Source organism: Gadus macrocephalus, chromosome 14, assembly GCF_031168955.1.
Source record: "Gadus macrocephalus chromosome 14, ASM3116895v1".
NCBI classification, from domain to species: Eukaryota; Metazoa; Chordata; class Actinopteri; order Gadiformes; family Gadidae; genus Gadus; species Gadus macrocephalus.
In genome coordinates, this window is record NC_082395.1 from 23,992,886 (window position 1) to 24,009,972 (window position 17,087).

A 17,087-nucleotide genomic window follows, 5' to 3' on the forward strand; every position below is an offset into this window, starting at 1 on the left:
CGAATCCAAAAGTTTTGTTTGCGAATCAAAAAGCTTTGTTTGCGAATCCTAAAGTTTTGCTTGCGATCCAAAAGCTTTGCTTGCTGTTGAGCAGAATCTCTACGCCGAAAGATGTAAGACTCGTCTCTATTGGCCAGTCTCGATCGGAGTGACAGCTTGGCAACATCCGAAAAGCCGCTGCCCCCCGACCGCCTCCAGAAGCAGATTGTCGGCCTGACGGACAGGGTGTTCGTTTGTGCCTCTCAATCCGCGGCGGCGGTCAACAACATCGCCCTGCTCTCCTCTGCCATGGTCTCCTTGTCGGCTGACAGGGAGGCCTACGGAATTTTCAGGGCGCGCAAGCGTGCGCACGGGACAAGCCCATAAGGCGAAGCCTAGACGGCGTAGCCTACATGAAATAGAACTCCCTCTCTCGTTACTAACTGTGGATGTTGCCAAGCTGTCACTCCGATCGAGACTGGCCAATAGAGACATGTCTTACATCTTTCGGCGTAGGTCCCGCCCACGAGATTCAGCTCAACAGCGAGCAAAGCTTTTGGATTCGCAAGCAAAACTTTAGGATTCGCAAACAAAGCTTTTTGATTCGCAAACAAAACTTTTGGATTCGCAAACAAAACTTTTGGATTTGCAAACAAAACTTTTGGGTATGCAAACAAAACTTTTGGATTCCCATTAATATTTTTTTTATCACATTAATTTATCTTGCAATAAAACATTTTTTGATTGCAGTGTCGATAGTTTTGCTCTCAAATCTATTTTTTGATTGCAGTGTGGAAAGTTTTGCTCTCAAACCTATTTTTTGATTGCAGTGTGGAAAGTTTTGCTCTCAAACCTATTATTTTTGATTGCATAATAAAGACACAAATCTACCTCCATAGTATCTTATGCCCGCATTTATTTGAGACCATGTGCACAGAAATGCAGACGGAGGGAGCTCCAGCGTGTTTTTAAAGTCATATGACATTTCGTTTAAGGAAGTTATCACCAGCCTTTCTGAAGTTTTGATCCCAGAATGCATTATGTTATGCGAGGCAACACAACGCATGCTTGATCTGAAGCTTTCTCAATTCCTAGCATGCGTACTACGGACTCGATGACTTGCAAGCACGTACTTGGCAAGTCCGTACTTCAAGCACAGACTTGCGAGCACGCGAGTACGTACCTGCATTTGGAACAGCAGCGGACTCGATGACGTCACCACCTCTTCTCGTCCGTTAACTGTGCTACGGCCTCATTTAGGCATATACTACTGAACAATATAAACAAATGATATAAAACAAAATCCCAGCCTCTTTCATTTTCAAATAGTATGTAAATATTCTGAATGTATAAAAATTGAAAAGATATGCGTGTCCTGTCATGTGTATGAGCTATACACACACGACTTTATATATATATATTTATATATTATCTTATATTATTATTATTATTATTATATTATATATTATATAAATATATATATAAGTTAAGAGTAACTTAAGCTACAGTTGTGCGTCTTCTCCATATTGTCCGCCATCGTACTGCTGCGAGTGCGAAATGCATCCTGGGATTTATAGCGATTGCAAGCACACACGAGCCACCTCCATGGGCCACCTCCGATGCATGCTCGGTGAAACGGCGAGATCGAGCCAGGCCCCCAGGACAGGCATATACTTCCGCAATCCACCCGTGCTCAGAGGCCAAGCCTGGTATTGCAGCTGTTTAGCTGGGAGTGGACGGGGGTCCGTCATTTCATGCGGCCCAGAAGTAGATATCGCCGTCCACTCCAATACAAGTGGGGAACAGGATTGTGTCTCCGCAAGAAATGTCTGGATATCAATCAAAGGCTCATAATTATATTTCTACCCTGTTCTAAAAAAAATTAAGTTTTTTCTTTTCAAAACGCCTCCTCAAGCGTTTTATTAGCAGTTTACGTTGGGTACGCAGCTGAAAGGAGCCGTACTGAAACAAACGGCTCCTTGCTATGATCCTATTTTGAAGTGCACGGCTCCATTAACTTCCGAATTAAATTAAATTCCGAATTAACTTCCATTAACTCCATTAACTTCCAAAGTCTGAGATTTGTCCTTTACTTGACATGAATGGCGTTGAACACGGATATATAACACACATATCATTGAAATAGCTGGAACAGGCACGCACGTATTGATTACCTGAATGATTATGGGAGACCTACGTAATTTTCATAATATTGTAAATTGTCTGATATTAACATTTCAGTTGCGTTGGTAGGTATTTCATTTTCATTTGCTTGTTTAGCTATGTATGACAGGGTTATGGTTAGCTATGTATGACAGTTGACAATGTTGGTGTATTACAATTCAATATTTGGGTAGGCTACTCCAACTTCGTTGCTGGTCGATATGTAAACATTTACTTTTATATAAATTATTGATTGCATTCTTCGTAAAATAGTTACTTGGAAGGAATCTGTTTCTTAAGCAATAACATTGAACTGAATTTTTTAGGCCTACATACGTTTACTATGTTACTATGGTATTATATGGAGCAATCTTACATATTTATGAAGTTTCCAGATCAATAAAGTTCTATCTCTTTTTATTTGAACTGCCTGTATGTCCTCTTGATTATAGTATTACAGTGTGTACCTTGGTTATCAGCTATCATAGAATGGTGTCCAAATGGCTGCATGTGTAAGAAATAGGATTTGAACCAAGTGTTACAATAAAAAAAAGCTTTTATTAAAAGACCCCCCACCCCAAATTTGAACAAAACACATTTTTTGGCTGTTTGGCTGGGGCGGAAGTGGAAGGGGAAACAAAGACAGGTAGCCTAAGAAGTAAGGAAAGGAATGAGAGGAAGAACAGTGAAATGAATGAACAGTGTGATAAACGCAAATGATTACCAAATGATTACCAAAAAGGTTATTATTACTGATTTATCAAATACGCAGAGAAGAGCATCATCGAATAAAGATTAAGGACCTGGATTATATCTTACAGTATTGAAAACTGTTGAAATTACAATTCAGAGTGGAGAAGGCTGAAGGCATTGGCCCTAAAAGTGTCAGTTTCACCCACTCTGGATTATCGCTTCAAGAGACTGTGAAATGCTTTTTAAAATTTTTTAATTTCCCCTATTGGTGAAATGAACCTTGTCTTTTAGGTATAAACCACAGCAGTTAAACCTTATTCCAGGATGCTCTACGCTGTTGCCTCCTAGCTCTACACTAACAAATGCGTTCATCACACTGTTCACCCATTTCCTAGCGTGATTTAGCTTCCCCGGATGGTCAGCCCTCCACCAGCGTCTCTCTAAATTTTATAACAAATAATTCAATGCGTGAAGATTTGGTGATAGAGGTAAAGCATCTTCTTTTAAATATTATAAGCCTTGGTTTAGTTATTCAGTTCTGTTGGATTCCAGCCCACCATGGAATATATGGCAATGAAATTGCTGATAAATTAGCTAAAAGATACTAACCTAATTAGAAGAATTTAACCTTAAGTATATATATATTTTTTTTTTATTTATTCATTTCTTTTGTCAGTTTGTTTTATTTTGTTTATTTTGTTTCGTTAGTTTGGTTTTTTCTTTGAATTTATTTGTATGATTTAAAGTATGATTTGCCAACGTCCTTGTCCTTGTCAACGTCCTTGTCACAAACTCCTGTTTGTGTAGTAGTCCAGTAGGTCGCGGTATATGGGGAAAAACTATGATCCGCCACTAAACTAGAAGAAGAAGAAGATCTCTGCATCCGGTACGTCACGGACTAGGTCACGTGTCCTGGCCACATACCGCGGAAGCAAATCGCTCCTGTATGTTACCATGCGCCACTGAGCAGTTTGCATAGGAATGAATGGACGGCCATTTTCCAGTCCGTGGTCCATCCTTTATTATGTCCATGGATCGAGCACGCATCAAGAACACTTCCTGGTTTTACGACAGTACTCGCTTGATGCGTGCTTCGAATTGGAACAGTGCTCGGGCAACGACTGATGACGTTTCACGAGTCCACGAGCACACAAGCACGCACAAGTACGCGAATTGAGAAACGGGCTGTTTCCCAATGTCAAGGAAGCATGCTCAACGGCCGCCCTTTTAAGGACGCTACGTCATAGAACGCTGACAAGCACTGTTCCAATGTTGAGGACACTCGAAAGCCGCGCCATTTTTGCGTCCTTTGTTTTTGAGATTTCCGAGATTTTTCAAGGATGCATCGCTGCAACCTAGACGAGCCAAAACTACCCACAATCCTCTGCGTTCACTGGGCGGGTTCTTGAAAATGGCAGAGCAGTACACGTTCAAACGAAGTGAAGTTATATTAGTTTTCAGAAATATTTTGTGCCGTATTGCTTTTTATAGATTCATCATGTTAATGCAAATAATCAAGCCTAAAGACCTGTGCCACTTTTCAAACGTTTTTGCAACTTAATGATACGTTGCTATATTTTGCATGGACGTAGCTGGTGTTAAACACCACTGTCACCAATGTAAATTTACTCGCTCACAAGATTACATTATTTATGTATACCTATTTATGTTTGTGTTGAATCGTTTTTTTTTAGGGTCAGCCCAGCAAACTGAGGCTTTTGTGCGCCTTAGGGTGGCGCACAAACATTTGTTTACCGGTGGAAGGGATAGTGCCACTATCCAATGTTGTACAATTAATGCACAACCGATCATTTGCAATGTTTGTAATTTTTAATGAACGTATTTAATTGTATTTTATATGATATACTTATGTGTTCAAAGCACTGGTAGATTGTAGGCATATATGAATGAATTAATCAGATCAGTTAAATAATATATCCAAATAAATACACGTTTATCATCTCTTTCTTTGTCTTTTTCCCCCTGCATAATAGTAATCAACCGTACTGTAAATGTGATGCATGAATTAAGTTCTCAGACAATTTCACTTAGTTTTATAAAAATTTAATGGATTTTCCTTTTAATAAAGACAATTCGATCAACCACAACAAAGCTTTTGTGACTTCCCCAAAGAGGCTCCATGCGAAGGAGACATGACCGAATTCATAACAGACAAAAGTCAAATAAATATCGATCAGCTTGATTGCTGCCATGTTTTATTCATAAGCGCACATGTGTTTACAAGCGGACACGCAGGCCGTTTCTCAATTCGCGTACTTGTGCGTGCTCGTGTGCTCGTGGACTCGTGAAACGTCATCAGTCGTTGCCCGAGCACTGTTCCAATTTGAAGCACGCATCAAGCGAGTACTGTCGTAAAACCCGGAAGTGTTCTTGATGCGTGCTCGATCTCGCCGTTTCACCAAGCATGCATCGGAGGTGGCTCGTGTGTGCTTGCAATCGCTATAAATCCCAGGATGCATTTCGCACTCGCAGCAGTACGATGGCGGACAATATGGAGAAGACGCACAACTGTAGCTTAAGTTACTCTTAAGTTATATATATATTTATATAATATAATAATAATAATAATAATATAAGATAATATATAAATAATATATATAAAGTCGTGTGTGTATAGCTCATACACATGACAGGACACGCATATCTTTTCAATTTTTATTCATTCAGAATATTTACATACTATTTGAAAATGAAAGAGGCTGGGATTTTGTTTTATATCATTTGTTGATATTGTTCAGTAGTATATGCCTAAATGAGGCCGTAGCACAGTTAACGGACGAGCAGAGGTGGTGACGTCATCGAGTCCGCTGCTGTTCCAATCGCAGGTACGTACTCGCGTGCTCGCAAGTATGTGCTTGAAGTACAGACTTGCCAAGTACGTGCTTGCAAGTCATCGAGTCCGTAGTACGCGTGCTAGGAATTGAGAAACGGCCATCGGCCGTTTCTCACTAGGCGAGGCCGTGGCTGTTTCCCAAAGTGAAGGCTGCAGCCTTGCTAGGACGCGTCCTTACTAGTCGCGTCCTATGGAGATGAGACTAGAGTGCTAGATCGAGTGCTTCCTAGCGTTTGTGACGTCGGACTTTGGGAACGACTTGGTAGTGTGGAAGCGCTTCCGCTTTTTAATACTGCGGCCGTTTCTCAATTCCTAGCACGCGTACTACGGACTCGATGACTTGCAAGCACGTACTTGGCAAGTCCGTACTTCAAGCACAGACTTGCGAGCACGCGAGTACGTACCTGCAATTGGAACAGCAGCGGACTCGATGACGTCACCACCTCTGCTCGTCCGTTAACTGTGCTACGGCCTCATTTAGGCATATACTACTGAACAATATAAACAAATGATGTAAAACAAAATCCCAGCCTCTTTCATTGTCAAATAGTATGTAAATATTCTGAATGAATAAAAATTGAAAAGATATGCGTGTCCTGTCATGTGTATGAGCTATACACACACGACTTTATATATATTTATTTATATATTATTATTATATTATATAAATATATATATAAGTTAAGAGTAACTTAAAGGCACCCAGTGCAACTTTATGTAAACATTCAATGAAAAATAAACATTCAATTTCTAGTCTTTTTTGCACGTAGTAAGTTTCAATAACTCCATACCATTACATATCGACATTCAAGGAGCAAAGATGAGACGTCGTTGTGTGGTGAGAACTGATAGAAAATCGTAAACAACAACAATCGCCGGTGGGGAGAAGCCATTTTTCCATTGACTGGAAGCCTGCTTTATTTATTGTAGGTTACAAAAAATAAAGAAAATGGCGGCATTGTTGTTGTTATCGATTTTGTATCAGTTCTCACCACACAACGACGTCTCATCTTTGCTGCTTAAATGTCGGTATGTAATGGTATGGAGTTATTGAAACTTACTACGTGTAAAAAAGACTAGAAATTGAATGTTTATTTTTAAGCCTCGAAAGTTGCACTGGGTGCCTTTAAGCTACAGTTGTGCGTCTTCTCCATATTGTCCGCCATCGTACTGCTGCGAGTGCGAAATGCATCCTGGGATTTATAGCGATTGCAAGCACACACGAGCCACCTCCGATGCATGCTCGGTGAAACGGCGAGATCGAGCACGCATCAAGAACACTTCCGGGTTTTACGACAGTACTCGCTTGATGCGTGCTTCGAATTGGAACAGTGCTCGGGCAACGACTGATGACGTTTCACGAGTCCACGAGCACACGAGCACGCACAAGTACGCGAATTGAGAAACGGCCACGGTGACATCGTCACAGGGAGACACGGTGACATCTTCACTGGGAGACACGGTGACATCGTCACAGGGAGACACGGTGACATCATCACAGGGAGGGCGACCCTCTGCACCCAGCGTCTTTTGTCTTCACGGGAATCCAAAACAATTTAAATCTTTTCAAAAGGTTGGCAGGAAGTTTAACCTGGTTGTTAACGAGGTATTAACACGGTTGAAAATAACTTAAAAATAATCCAAAATTAAAGAATACAACTAGCAATTGGAGAAGGAAGAAAATACAAATGTATTTTTTTCTAGACATTTATTTGATCTTTTCCCCTCCTCTAGAATCCTTTTCATCCTGAATTTAACTTATTCAATATGCAGGCTCCATATGTGCTTAAATAAAAAGGCTGTTAAATCCGATATTCCTACAAGAATATAAGAAAGCAGTTTGTGTTTTCATTGTGTGTATGTATGTGTGTGTCTATAAAAGCTCCTAAAAACGTAACAACCCAACCACCCACGCAATAACAAGCATGGCTAGGCAGCAGTGATCCAGCTGGAGCAGAGCGATGTGCTGAACGGGGCTTGGCGAGCCAGCGGCCCCTGGATCCCCTAGCTGGGGGACAGCCATAACGAGGAGCGGCTCCTCCAGCACAGACACGGCCCCTAAGATCAATTAAATGACCATGATTGGCCCTTTAGGCATGGTGGAGGTCTGTTTGAGGGGCTGCAGCCTGAGAGGGGCGCTATTCAAGGGGGGGAGCGGGGTCAATAGGTCGGGGAGGTTCACAGGGCCCCCATCCATTCTCATGCTAACGTGGGAGACTGGGTATGATGCTCACTGTCTCGGAAACACAACCGCAGAACACGCTCAGCGGCTAACGATGTTGAAGGTCGACCCCCCCTCCCCCACACTCGATAGACCTTCTCCCAGGGCTTCACCTTCCCGCCATCTTCTGATCATCACCATGATGATGATGATGATGATGAAATCCTTTGCCTTTGATGAACACATCAGTCAGTCTCTCAGCGACAGACGGACCGAGATAGATGAAGGTGAATAAGTTAAACCACTAATGTACTCCAAAATAAAGTGAACTGCCAATGAAAAATTGTTTATGTGCATGTGTATATACATACAAACGTGTATGTACATACATGCACAAACAATAGTACCTATTTTTAACAGATAAGACATCCAATCGTGTGAAGTTATGAAGGTTTTACATGTTGAAGCTCTCACTGCGAGCATGTGCGCCCTGACAAACAAACACCGTGTACATTTGCCCCTTTGCATCGCAAGAGCCCCAAATATTAATTTCTCAGCGGACCGCTAAGTATGGGACCACGCAGCGCCTCCGGTTACAATAGAGCCCATCCATCTCCTGCTGACAGGCAGAACATCTGAGCAGAATGAAGGGATGAATGGAGAGGGTGAGGAGGGGGAAAACACCTGCAGACAGGGCTGTGTGCAGGCCAGTAGGGTCTACAGATAGCAGTACCAGTCTGCAGGCCAGTAGGGTCTACAGATAGCAGTAGGGTCTACAGGAACCAGTACCAGTCTGCAGGCAAGTAGGGTCTACAGATACCAGTACCAGTCTGCAGGCCAGTAGGGTCTACAGATAGCAGTAGGGTCTACAGGAACCAGTACCAGTCTGCAGGCCAGTAGGGTCTACAGATACCAGTAGGGTCTACAGGAACCAGTACCAGTCTGCAGGCCAGTAGGGTCTACATAGACCAGTACCAGTCTGCAGGCCAGTATGGTATACACAGTAACCAGTGGGTTCTTGTAGTATTAATGTAAAAGAAGCTCAGTCTGAATCAGAATGTTATCATTAAATCAAACATATCAGGACAGAACATGCTGTCTCTCGTCTCACCGAGTACGGATGTAGATATGTAAATATAAAGCATGTTATATCATTGAATATTATATAACTATAGATATCATATTTATATTTTCATATTTGTGTTCAACTGTATAGTTCCACTGAGTGTGGATCAGGATCGGGATCGGGATCGGGATCAGGTTCAGGATCAGGATCGGGATCAGGTTCAGGATCAGGATCGGGATCAGGTTCAGGATCAGGATCGGGATCAGGATCGGGATCAGGTTCAGGATCAGGATCAGGATGAGGATCCGGATCAGGATCAGGAATAGTTCCACTGCTCAGGATCAGGAGGAGGCGTCCTATTGGCCTCTGGGGAGCAGAGCAGCACTTAGGGTCCTGACCTCGACCTCCGACCCCGGGACCCAGCGCGGCTCGGTGGCTGCACTCACTGGCTGTCAGTTAAACTAGTTAAACAACTGGTTAAACCACTGGTTACACCACTGGCTAAACCACTAGTTCAACAACTGGCTAAAGCACTGGTTAAAGAACTGGTTAAACCACTGGTTAATCCACTAGTTCAACAACTGGCTTACAATTTGACACATTATTCAAACCTTCTTTCTTTCTTTCTTTCTTTCTTTCTTTCTTTCTTTCTTTCTTTCTTTCTTTCTTTCTTTCTTTCTTTCTTTCTTTCTTTCTTTCTTTCTTTCTTTCTTTCTTTCTTTCTTTCTTTCCCTTCTCTTTTCTTCTCTTCCTCCTTCTCTTGTCTTCTCCTCTCTCTCCTGGTCTCCTCCTCTCTCCCCTGGTCTTCTCCTCTCTCTCTCCTGGTCTCCTCCTCTCTCTCCTGGTCTCCTCCTCTCTCTCCTGGTCTTCTCCCCCTCTCTCTCCTGGTCTTCTCCCCCTCTCTCTCCTGGTCTTCTCCTCCTCTCTCTCCTGGTCCCCTCCTCTCTCTCCTGGTCTTCTCCTCCTCTCTCCCCTGCTCTTCCTCTCTCCCCTGCTCCTCTCTCTCCTCTCTCATTACGAGCGCGTGTGTGTGTTGACCGGCGCTGGGGGCTCAAGCTGCCCCCTGACCCCGGAACAGGACAGGTCATGACCTTGGTGGATGTCCGAGGTTGTGACCCGACTGCCCAGCTCCGACGCTCCCTCCTCCGCCGGTATTCCCTCGGGATCTGGTGGGTGGGACCATTCCTTAAAGTCTTTAACCAAGTATTTAAACTACGGAAAACATGCACTGATTTTGTTTCAGAGTGTTCCTGATCGTTTGGTGACATCGACTTGCTATATTTTCTATAGATCTGCACGTGTCTATAGATCTGCACACGTTGTCTGGCTTTGGCCATGGGCCAAGGCAATAGAGCGAGGTGCTGAACCCCCTCCCGACTCATTACCCACAAACAACCGTTCTTTCATAATCCTTTAAAAGTTTTCAGCATATTATTTAACTTCATCTTTTGATTTAATTATTATTTTGAAGTTATTACTTATTAAACCATAACCATAATAAGCGATTTATTAGGCCTACTTGAATATCGGTAGAAACGAAGGCCTGGGTAGGCCTACGCCGGTAAGCCTGTGTTAAACCCTGCTAGGCTAGTCACAGAGAACCCTCCTCCCTGAGTCTGCCACCCCAATCTACTGATTATGGCCATAGTTTAGGAGCTTTAAGTTGTCCTTTCCTCCGTCTCTCTGTGTGCTGTCCAGGGTGCTGCTTTTAGCCAATCACAGGCCTGGTAAAAAAAAAAAATACTTGTTCCAACGTCAATTCTTTAAATTTGTTTTATTTGTTCACTTGTACAATTATTTACTTACTCCGGATTAAAACCAAAAAGATAAGGCTATCTATTGAATAATTATACAAAATCGTCATTTCTCGAAAATAGATGATATAACTGATGGGCCGACACATATTTGCTGCAAAAACCCACAAAATCCTTGAGGGTTTGATGTTCCAGCCTTTTAGCTGCTGCCCTCACATCATCACATGACCTCACTGCTACCTCCTGAGGATCCCCTAGGACCACTCAGGGGTTCACTGGACCTGGGTCTGGTGTGTGTGTGTGTGTGTGTGTGTGTGTGTGTGTGTGTGTGTGTGTGTGTGTGTGTGTGTGTGTGTGTGTGTGTGTGTGTGTGTGTGTGTGTGTGTGTGTGTGCGTGTGTGGGCGGTCTCACTTGCTCTATTTGATGAGGTAGACATAATGAGCTGCTACAGACAGGGGGGGCCGGGGGGGGGGGGGGGGGGGCGTCTGAAGAGAGAGAGGGGGGAAACATGAAGTCGGTGCTTAGTAACGCAGAGAGCAGGACAGAGTGGCCGTGGATGGCTGGGTGCTGGGGGGCTGGGTGCTGGGGGGGGATGGGGACTGGGTGATGGGGGGCTCTAGGGGAGGGCTGGGGGGGGGTGGGTGCTGGGTGATGGGTACTGGGTGATGGGTACCGGGGGACTTGGGGCTGGAGGGCTTGGTGATTGTGATGAATGTGCTCTCCTATGCGTTCTCCGGCTCTGGAGGGGACAGGAAGGGATGTTTGCGTGTGTGCGCGGGTGTGTGTGTGTGTGTGTGTGTGTGTGTGTGTGTGTGTGTGTGTGTGTGTGTGTGTGTGTGTGTGTGTGTGTGTGTGTGTGTGTGTGGGGGTATATATATGCCTGGCCCAGCTGTAGGGGCCCCCTGAGGTATTCCACTCACAGTCCGTCACTCCCTTCTCTACTGGAACGTAACTGGCCCAGTCCCTGCTGCCATAACTATACAGCCACGCCCCCTCTGCCGGAGTCATTTCCATAAGGGGGGGTGAATGAATGAATGAAGGCGTCAGGATTAGGATGAGTCTAGACACACCAGCTCTGTGTGAACTTGAACTTCGCTGTCTCGATGGTGGGGGGAAGGATGCATATTTAACGTCAATGATGGCGGATCTTTCTTGTTTTGTTTTCCTCAAGTTCTTCTTGATGGAACCAAGTTATTGATCTGATCTGATCTTATTTGGTAGTGGTTTCTCTGATCTGATATTATTTGGTTTATCTGATCTGATGTTGTAATAATGAACTATAGGCCTACTAGTCATTTGTCACTAAAACTTCTCCAATAATAAAACCTTAATAGGGCTTATGATAATAATAATAATAATTATTATAATTATTATTTCAATATAATAATAATGTTAATCATAATGTCATCACAATGTAATAATAAAAATGTTATAATGTCATGTGATAACCAGCGTTCAGCGCGCAGAAGATCAAAGGATCTCATGTTGCGCTTGGAGAAGAAAAGGCGGCAACAGAATCTTTACCACACAATAATTCATAAATGGTTACAGGACAACATAGAACACATTTGGCCTATTCATAGTATTATCGTTGTTATTATTATATCATTATTATTAATATTATGAATAGACTGCTTCTAATATTATACGTAGGCCTATCTATTATTATTATTAGTACAACAATAATTATAGTACAATAATATTAATAATAATTTCCCAGGAACAAATGTCTGCATATGGATTTTAATCTACATCAGATCACTTTTCTATGTTTCAAATTTAACCTTTACATACATTCCTTCGTTACATTGACATGCTATTCTTAGCATTAGCCTTTATTAGCTTTATTCGATTTATTAGCTCAATTCAGATCCTGAGAATATACGTATATAATAATAATATGCAGATTAGGCTGTGGCTCCTTCCACAGCGCGCGTCTAAATGACAAAATGCTCAATCAAAGCCCCGCCTTCTTCACTGTATAATTGTAACACCTTTAGGAAATCAGCTGCTCTGATCTCCCAGAACATGGGATGGTAAAATACTTCAGCTATAAGCCCAACTCTCAGACAAGTTGTCTACTAAATGGGATTTTTCTGAAAGTAGCCTAATCACTTTTGAGAGCATATAGCATTCATTAATGCTAAATATATTGTCTTTCTCTAATAAAATGAGATACTAAAGTGTTAGCTGTCCTGTTGGTTCATTCTTTTTGCGTGCTTGATTTGATTGGCACCTCGGTCTGTCTCATGCTGAGAGGTCCGTTTTATCTCCCGTCTGCTGATTTCGTCCACACGTCTGAGCAGTTTCTCTGAGGAGCGTGCCGCTTGGGCTCATTTACGGAACATTTCGTTATTATTTAGTAACGTATTTGTTTGGATTTGTTGCAAAAATAAATAAATTAACGAAATGTAGGACCCAGGCCTCGAAACGCCTTTATGTATTTATTCCTTCCATTGTTCTCGTTAAAGATTTCGATCTTGTACAAACCTTTTTTCCATCTCAAGGTTCATTGAGTTGGTAGTTTGAAACCCCACATGCAGATGGACTCTATCGTACATACATTACATACATTCTGAAATAGGGCAAATCAATGAATGTTTAATGTCCAATGTAAAAAAATCAGGGAATTAATTGGAACGGAATACAATCTATTACCATTTAGAAAATAAGAAGTATAATAATGTCATAATAAGAATGTATTTATTATTATAAATGATTCAATTGCTTTTGGATACGGATAGTTCTTAAAATCGAATCAAGTCCTTGTAACTTTATTAAAATAGTTAGAAACAAGCCTCTGCTGGTCGCTTATTGAGGCCCCTGGTCTCTGGTCTCTTATTAAGGCCCCTGAGTAAGAAATAAATCAGCTTTTATTTAGAAAGCTTAGAAGTGGTCAAAACGACCTTAATTTGCCTCAGGTTCAGTTAACAGCAGGGTTTTCAAAGGCCTACGATGTTTCAGAAATATCAATCCACTTGAGTTAAACCAACTCTTATCCAGTGGTGTGGTTTTCTATGCGAGTATGAAAGAACAAAATGTTGGATATATGCTAATATGATTGTAGATATATTTAAGCCTTCAAGACAAAGACAGGTCGACTTAGCTCAGGTGGTAGAGCAGTTGTCTTGTAACCGTAAAGGATGCTAGTTCGATCCCCAGCTCCACTTAGCTGAGTGCTAACTGCTCCTGACGAGCTGGCTGTCGCCTTGCATGGCCGACTCTGCCGTCGGTGTGTCAATTAATCGATGTAAGGCGCTTTGGATAAAAGTCTACTAATTGCCCATATTGTAATGACAATCTATCTCTTAATGTTCACACACACTCATGAAGGTTGGTTTGGTCTGTAAAACAGATGAACAGCAATAATGCTCTCATAGTCAGAAACAACTTGTGAACAGTTTATTGTGGAGAAGACAGAACAGTACCTCGTGCAGTAGAGGACAGCAGCATTGTTAATCAGGGTACAGGTCTATTTATTATGGCTGCATAAAAAAAAATTGACTGTGTTGAAACCACTAGGAGAAAATTCTGGGAACTATCCTGAGCTCTTCTCTGCTTGATTTTGTATTAAAAAAAAAACAGCTACCAAAATCATAGAAAGGATAAATCTCTCCGAAAGCAACACTGTGCTCAACATTCTCTCACTTTGGAAAGTTTAAATCCCCTAACAACATGTGAATTCTTTCTAAGTTAAAAGTGGTCTTCCTCTGTTGAGGGTTAGGAGTCAGAATAGAAGTTAAATGGGCCCATGTCATATTAACCTAAGATATCATAGTTTATAATGTGAAGAGCGATTTCTGCAGATCAGATGGTTCTGTTACCGTTAGTGTTCATCTGGTTCAGTTCTCTGCTCTTCAACGCCAGCGACACTAATCGCACATCCTCTGTTTGGAAGTACAGAGGTCACGGGTCACCCAGGGGACACTGTTACTTACCTTGTAGCAGGGCTACACTGGATCCTCAATATCAAATCTATACTCCATGCATGTAGTTATGAAGACGATATTCATGTACACAATATTCCCGGGCACTGGTCTCAGTCGGGGTCTCAGAGGCCAGAGGGGGGAGGCTTTGGAGGCCAGTCCTACTTTCGGTTAGCTAGCTTTATGAAGGAGGCTTAACACTCATACAGCTAGATAACCAAAGACAGGATCAGCCTCCCATCGCATTCGAGCCTCCTGGACACCTCCTGGATATCTCCATACCCTGCACACCTCCTGGATACCCCCTGGATACCTCCTGGATACCTCCTGGATACCTCCTGGATACCTCCATACCCTGCACACCTCCTGGATACCTCCTTGATACCTCCTGGATAACTCCTGGATAACTCCATATCCTGCACAGCTCCTGGATACCTCCTGGATACCTCCTGGATACCTCCATATCCTGAACACCTCCTGGATACCTCCTGGATACCTCCATATCCTGCACACCTCCTGGATAACTCCTGGATACCTCCATATCCACCACCCCTCCTGGATACATCCTGGATACCTCCATGTCCTCCACACCTCCACGTCCTCCAAACCACCTCGTCCTCAACACCTGAAACAAAGCAGAGCAGCTAGAACTAGCACTAACTCACGTGTTATAGCGCTAATGTTGTCATAGTGCTAGTAGTCTGAAGACAGAGATAACGACGTGACTAACAATATGATCAGTGCTAGTAGTCTGAAGACCAGGACGATGGCAGCTGACCTGTCCATTTAACAACTTCCAAAATAAGCGGTTAAATCGTTTGGTGTTTTATTACCATCATCATTTAAAACACTTAAAACGTCAAATGCAAACACTTGAAGATGCAGTGATGTTGTTCTGTTCCCATTCATTATATTTAACGTTATAAAGAATTATGTACAGTTATATACCTCAGTCATGTAGGCTATTCAAATACATCATGAAAACATGAAAAACGTGCAAGGTGAGCAGACTTGATTCCGAAAAGAAACAGGGCTGAGTTCACCAGGCCTGCGGATCTCAGACTGATCCCCGTAAGTCCGGTTGGTTTTATTTAATAGGTTTGTGCCTTTATAAGACGACGGTATTCAACGGTTAGGGTGTCAGCCTTCTAATTAAAAAAATATTCACCACTTGGCTATGTTGAAAAATGGCTTTGGAATGTGCATTAATTCTAAGTTTATAGAAAGTATTTCGAATAGGCCTCAGTAAATCCAAAACATAGGTATACTTTTTAGAAACTCTATAAAGTGATTACATTTAGCCACCGTAGCTTTACTTTCCTCTTACTAAGTCAAACTACATGTTGGTTATTTGGCCTTCAAACTCAGGAACAGTGCGTTAAAACAAGACCCAATTAAGTGTTTTATATTGAACTAATTCTCAGACAAATGTAAGTCTACACTAATGTTTAACACACTCAGACTTCTCCTGTTGGCCAAAAATGACGTTACTTTGAGTCAGATTCACCTGTATTATCTGATTATTTGATAGGCTGTGTGTAGGCCAATCTGATCTTCTCTAGCTATCGATTTCGAGTGAAATATTAGCGCTGGCTGAACTCTTGAGTAAGAATTCATCAGGCGCAGTTTTATAAATGAAGTCGTATCGTCTCCATCAGCAGACAGAACCACGGAGGATATTCTATGGCATGATTATGAATCTGTTCCTGAACGTAATAACACATAAAAACGCAAGATGGAACAATAACTAATACTTACTCTGTGTCGTGAGGATCAGAACGTCCAGGTAACTGACTTGACGTCAGGCCTCCTTCTGAGCGGAGGAAAGTTGGTCCCACTGAACGAACAGGTGTATAGGCTCGGATCGATAAATCCCGTCCTGCCGGAGCCGGCAGCAGCAGCAGCAGCAGAAGTGTGGTAGTGTGGGGAGGAGGCTCCAGAGAGGAGGCTCCAGGGAGGAGACTCAGGGAGGAGGCTCCAGGGAGGAGGCTCCAGGGAGGAGGCTCAGGGAGGAGATTCATACCCGGTCCGTCGGGATTGTCCACAAAATGATCGGATGTAGTAGAGTCCCAGTTCCGTAAAGTGACGTCCTTCACAGGTCTGTTCGAGGAAATCCTTCATAACCATACGAGCTATCGATTTATGATCTCTCTCTCTCTCTCTCTCTCTCTCTCTCTCTCTCTCTCTCTCTCTCTCTCTCTCTCTCTCTCTCTCTCTCTCTCTCTCTCTCTCTCTCTCTCTCTCTCTCTCTCTCTCTCTCTCTCTCTCTCTCTCTCTCTCTCTCTCTCTCTCTCTCTCTCTCTCTCTCTCTCTCTCTCTCTCTCTCTCTCTCTCTCTCGCTTCATCCTCTGACAGTTCGAGCCTGGTGTGACGTCACAACAGCAGCGAGCAGCTTTAGACCAATCACAGACGGCTCCTTCGTGTGGGCGCGTCTGGTCAGTGTCGCGTAATAGGACAGATTCAAAAGAAGGTATTGATTAAATACATACA

The 17,087-nt window shown here is 42.8% G+C and overlaps 2 long non-coding RNA genes across 2 annotated transcripts; both read right to left on the reverse strand.

The window, feature by feature from the left end:
* Nucleotides 1-656: 656 nt before the first annotated feature.
* Nucleotides 657-881, reverse strand: LOC132472600 (uncharacterized). Its single transcript, XR_009529115.1, has 2 exons — nt 793-881; nt 657-752 (listed from the first exon to the last, which is right to left on the reverse strand). It is a non-coding gene; the product is annotated as an uncharacterized LOC132472600 (long non-coding RNA).
* Nucleotides 882-14,205: 13,324 nt separating this feature from the next.
* Nucleotides 14,206-16,739, reverse strand: LOC132472026 (uncharacterized). The gene is made up of 3 exons (XR_009528972.1): nt 16,356-16,739; nt 15,172-15,222; nt 14,206-14,971 (listed from the first exon to the last, which is right to left on the reverse strand). It is a non-coding gene; the product is annotated as an uncharacterized LOC132472026 (long non-coding RNA).
* Nucleotides 16,740-17,087: the final 348 nt, after the last annotated feature.